Raw genomic sequence first — 6,184 nt, 5'->3', positions numbered from 1 at the left:
ATGGTACTTTGCACTGAAGGTGAAGTGTGCTTTTAAAGTTCATTGGAAACGGCCATGGATGGTCTTGTGATCACTGATGGTGAAGTGTCTTTGGTGCTGCTCTTGTTTTCATCAACATGCAGGAGGAAGACTTCCAGCCTGGAAGGAAAAACAGGAAATAAAGCAGAAACATTAGGACAATAAATAAATATTTTAAAAAGATGTGTGAGCAAAACTAATCAGACCCACCTCTGTGTGTGTCACCATCATATTCATTCAAATTACTCTGCCCACCCGGTTTACAAGATAAAGCATAAAAAAGTCAGAAATAATTACTAAAGAAATTAGTCAGTGTGGTGGATGCTCCTACCACCACCATCACATAGTGTTAGTATTTATTTCTTTATTAGTATAGTTTAAGATATTTCATTTAGACATATATTTTCTAATGGGTGCACACTTTGGTTAATGTCTGTCTGAATGGTTTATTTACACTTGTGTTTTTTTTAGGTGCTGCTTATAGAAACCAGCTGGTGGAGGAGCCTGGGGCAAACCATCCACAAATTACTGAGACTGAAGGAGGAGACTCCAAAATTATGATTTAATTTGTCACTTAAAATATTCACTTATTGTTTGTGCTAAGTTAAAGTTGGTTTGCTTTATTTCTTTGTAGAATGTGTTGGTTAATTTTGTATTTATTTGTTGTTTGTTTGGTCAGACCTCCCTCATGTGGTAGATTTAAGTCACTCCACCCCTATATAAGCAGCCTTTGTTCTTTGTTTGGGACCTCAGTTAATTTGGATCCAAATTTGTTATTTATTCTTTGATTTATTCTTGCTTTAAATCTTAATGTTTTGTCAACAATTTTTTGAAGAATTAAAATTGAAACTTTTTTCTACTTTGAACAAATGTTTGTCCTCGTTTGAGTTTGGTCCCTCACACAGCTTATAGAAACATTTTTGGACAGCATTAAAAAGTCATGCAACTTGTCTGAAGAAATGTGTTGAAGTCATCATAACGGGCTTCAGTCACCAACATGACATACTAATAAAGAAAAAATATTTTGGCAGTTTTTAGATATGCCACAGGTACAAAATACCAGAGTCAAATGGCTTAATTGCCTTCTCATTGTGTAGATACGTTCTCCAGAGTCCTGCTAATCACCTAATTATTCTATTCAGGTGGTGCAGAGCAGCGGCACATCTAACTGTTGCAGGTCAGTGGTCCTCCAGGACTGGAGTTTGACACCTGAGGCATAGATCAAGCCAACGGTCCAGCACAGCCACTCCCCCGTTTTGCAGTCTACAGCCAAAAACTTAAAGAAAACAACCTCCACAGCTAAATAATGTTAACTCAAATGGCCTCCAGATTTTCCTGGCAGTTTCAATGTTCGGTTAAGATAATAAGCAGTCGAATATACCGTGATATCAAAGCAAATAAATGTACATTAAGCGAACTATGTATATGAAACTCTTGCGTAAACAACGGAAAAATAATGCCTCCATAAAAAATAGTCAAAAACATGATCATTTTAACATGGAACTTACCTTGTTATAATAAGCTCCACACAAGACGTCATACTGCTGCCTCAGCTCCTCAGGCAAACATGTGACGCAGTAGCGGAACAAGACGGCCGGCCAGGGGGCGGGGCTAATGACCGGACCCAAATAATAAAGCTCATGATAATTTTACTTTACAACATAGACAACAGCGGAGCTAACAGGTTTCATCACCAGAGAGAGCGACTAAGTCATTCTGAAATCCATCTGACATGAAGTACAACAAACCAAGAGAAGAACAGAAACATCAGGCTACTGGTCACTAATGATGAAACAACACAAATTCAAAACATGTTAACGTAGTCCGTAGAAATGCTCTAGCTAGTTTGCCATTTGTTGCCAAGTGACTTGATGATGACGTTGGTGACTAGCTTTACCCAGAATGCACCTGGAGACAAAAAGGACGATTCATTTGTAGTTTTGTGTGTCATAAAGTTAAATATAAGAGTGAAAATTAAGTCAGTCATGTAGCACAACATTTTATTCAATATTTTACACCCACTATGTCACTAAAATCAGTCAGTCTGGTAAGGTTTTTAGCAACCATGAGTCAACAATGGGGCACCCTACTATATAATTTACTGGGGTTACAGTTCAGAAATACTGAATCCCTGAAGGCTTTTTCTGCCTCCCATGTGGGCTCCCTGTAGATCTGGGCCAGGGTTCTGCTGCAACCCTCACACAACCTGTAACCCCTTCACTGATGTCATGTCATAAATGTGGGACGTACAGTCTGATGCTGATTTCTAAATCAACATCAGACTGAGTTAGAGTTGGTGTTAATTTAGAAATCACCACTGGACTGGATTGCTTTCTGTTGAACTCTTTGGAACTCTTTAGTGAGTGTTAGGGAAACAAACACTCATGTTGTTGAATTAACACTGTATTTTTAACATATAGCACTTACACTGGAAATCTAACACTTTTGAATTTGCTGTGCACGCTTCTCCATCTGGGAATCTGATGGACGAGTCTGGGTTTGATGGTTGCCAGGAGAACTACTTGTCTGACTGCATCGTGCCAAGTGCAAAGTTTTGTGGAGGGGGGATTATGTAGGTTAACCCTATTTACTGCTACAGTGAATAAATGGTGCCATTACTCATGCAAAAATCATCATCCAAATTTGGAAGTACCTTTTTGTTCTTGCCAAATGTGACTCAAAAGGCTCTTCTTGTTTGAGAATATTACTCAATGCCTAAAAACAACAGGGTTAGGGTTAGAAATATATACACCACATTGTTATTCATTGTCATCTAACTTTAGTCACCTGGCCTGCTGTAACTTTATGTGACCCTGACATAAACAAAATCTTAAAGCAGTAGTGTATTTCAATATTATTTTATCAATCAAGGCAAAGCCATTTTTTCTCTTTAATGCCAAATTACACCAACGTGAAAAGATGTTCATCATCATCTAACTTTTAGAGTAACTTAAATAAGTTGTTAATGATAGTTCAAAGGCAACTATTTATTACTATTTTAACAGTTTAGTTGATGGATAGTTGTAGTTTTTGCCACAACCAGCTGTTGAGGACCTTCATAATATTGATGTGACCTGAAATAAAAATCTGTTTGACACCCATGATCTTGTGTAAAATTCTAAGAATGTGACTATCTTGAGAATCTCCAAAGAATAAACTAAAATTTATAACATAATGTAAATATTCATTCAAATATTTAATAATCACCTGCAATACCTAGTAGCAGCAGTTGGAAAGAGTTCGTTGTGCAAGATACCATGGCTTTTTGTTGGCTTGCTCTCTATAGAGTAAAACCAGAACTATAAGAAACTTTTAATAGCTGTTTAGTCAGGCTGTCTGCAACAGTAGCGAGTTTGCAGCTTATCAAATGTAGATTTACTTTAGATCTGGTCTGGGTTTTTTAAATTTTCTTTTTACATCAAATGGTGGTAGCAGATGTACCTTGGCTGTTCTTTGTTTCAGAACACTGAAACAAAGGGGTAAAAGAATTATGCATTTATTTATAAAGTTTTGTTATTACAGAGTTTTCTCAGATAAGGCAGATTATACGAACTCCAGAAAGATGTTACTGCAAAACATTCCAGCTCGCATAGTGGCATACAATTTACAATGAATTTATATAATAAATGACAATATTTTTATCAGGCTCACAATGATACAATATGAAGGATCAAAAAAGACTGGCTTCAACCAAAAGCCTCTGCTGGAAGATTTCTCAGTACAATACAGTCAGAGAATACATTAGAAATACTCAAAAATCTTAATACTCTATAAGCGCTAAAACTTACTAGCCTACTTGACAATTTAAGGAAAAAATAGTTTGTGTGCATTACTATAGCAAAAGGTCTTGCATCCTGTTAAGCTATCTAAAGCTACCCACACATGTCTAAAAGACATTGGAGGACAGTACTTGTAAATTTGCTAAGTCACTTAATTGAAGGAAAAAATACTACATAAACAAATAAGCCATTTCTATAGCATATATGCAGTTTTGCACTGCCTAAGCACCACAACATCCATTATAGTCTAACTACATACTGGTAGTGTGTCAGAGGGCATGTCAAGGAAGATCAGCGAGCCACCAAGGTCTGAGTTGTTCCAACATGTCTTAATAACTTAACACATCCATGTGTCAAATCCCAGTGAGGATTTAAAGTTTGAACATCTTTGACGTTTAAATGAGGCAGGGTTAAATTAAATATGCAGGCAAATACTTACAGTTTTAAAAAGACTTGTCAGCTTCCTAGATGAAGCATTAACTTATATTCAGGAGCAGGACCACACATCTGCAACACATTTAATTTCGTGGCAAACCTTTTAAGATGGCTGGTCTTTTCACCAGTTTTCCTCATGCTAACAAATCCACTTACTCTTCTCATTCCACTCTTCTTCCTCAGCCTTTAATATTAAGCCAGTTTATCCAAGTAGAATACCATATTCCGCTTGTCCTCCTAATCACTTGTTACAACTCAATTTTCTCCCACGTATCCTTCTCATCCCACTAATCTTTATTTGCATCTCACTTTTCTGCCTAATTTACTGTTTCCTCTCTATCCCTCTTTATACCTTTTTTTCTACTCGTCCTCCTCATTCCTCTTACTGTTTTCATAACACCTACAGTTCTTTTCTCTTATTCAAGCACCACCAGTTCATCCCCTTCATCCTTCTCACCCCTCTTATCCTTTTAACTATTTTCCTATCCAACCTCCCTTTTCTCATGATTTTTTTTGTCCACATTATGACCTCATTTCTAACTTATCTTATTCCTTGTTAAGACCTGTTGTCATCTGTCAGTCTCTTCTTATGTTCTTATGTCTGTTTTTATGTTTTTCGACTTTCTCTATGTCATATCTATCCCATTCACCCTCCTCGTGACTCAATATGCCTTGCTTATGTATTTTTCATACCCAACTCATCCTTTCTGCTTCCTGTATTGTTATAACTGCTCTACAACCTACTAATTCTCATCATCAGCTTCATTATTGACCTTATCTTATCCCTCATTTCTCTCATACACTTATTGTCTATCACATGCCTCATTATAACTGTTTTCATCACAGTAATCCTCCTCTTATCTAAATATGAACACTTATTTCCCCCTCATTTCCCGCTTCTCTGCATCACATCCAGAGTTGGGAAGTAACTAATTAGATTTACTCAGTTTTTACTTGAGTGCTTTTTGGGAACAAAACACTGATAGGAATATTTATACTATGCTGCACTTTTTACTTTTATTTGAGTAATTTTATTATGAAGTGTTACAACACTTGTGTAAAATTTTCAGATACTCTACCAAACGTGAGTAACTTTACAGTATGAAGCTTGTTTTAACTAACACCAGACACAAATGCAGTTTTTGTTAGTTTCTTAAGTTTTATATTGAAAGAAAAATCATTTGGGAAAACTTTCTTTTGCCTGACTTTGGTATTTTGTAATTGTTTATGCGAATTATTTTGACTTTAAAATACCAAACTTTCACATAACTCCATATTTTGGTTGAGCTGATGCGCATTTTAAATATCAAACACTTAATGTTTTGATCAGTTGCTCAGTACTAGAGTAACATTTTTACTTTCACTTGAGTAATTTCTTGGACAATTACGTTATACTTTTACCTATGTAAAATACATTAAAGTAGTGTTACTCTTACTTGAGTCAAATTTTTGGCTACTCACCTCTGGTCATGTTTCATTATGATAACTTCTCATCTCACTCATTTTTCTCATGCCTCAGTATGAACTGTTCTCATGTCTTAACTGAAACCTTTTTGACAAATTAATAGAATACCAGTTTACAACCAAAACAATCTCATAGAGCTATGCAAAACATCTCGAGTGCTAACCGCTGTATGTCCAATGTCCACCTCTATCAAATTCATTAAAACAGCCCAACTTAGTTGAAGAAGTCAATCTGCTGCATCATTTTCCTTCTCAGGCTTCTATCCACACTTCGGCACATTATCTATTCATTTATCCTTTTTCCCAAGGGAATCTTTAATTGGAGACAGTGGCACCCCCAAAGGGGGGGTCAATGGCCCCCTCGTTGAAACATGCTACTCAACTGGCCCCTCCAGAGAATCATGTTCAATTTATACAGACATACAGTCATGTTCTTCACTCAAGACATCAGTGTAAAACCTAATAAATTACTACAAATATTATATATA

Source organism: Poecilia reticulata, linkage group LG14 (genome assembly GCF_000633615.1).
Source record: "Poecilia reticulata strain Guanapo linkage group LG14, Guppy_female_1.0+MT, whole genome shotgun sequence".
NCBI classification, from domain to species: domain Eukaryota; kingdom Metazoa; phylum Chordata; class Actinopteri; order Cyprinodontiformes; family Poeciliidae; genus Poecilia; species Poecilia reticulata.
This window is presented reverse-complemented; position numbering follows the sequence as displayed.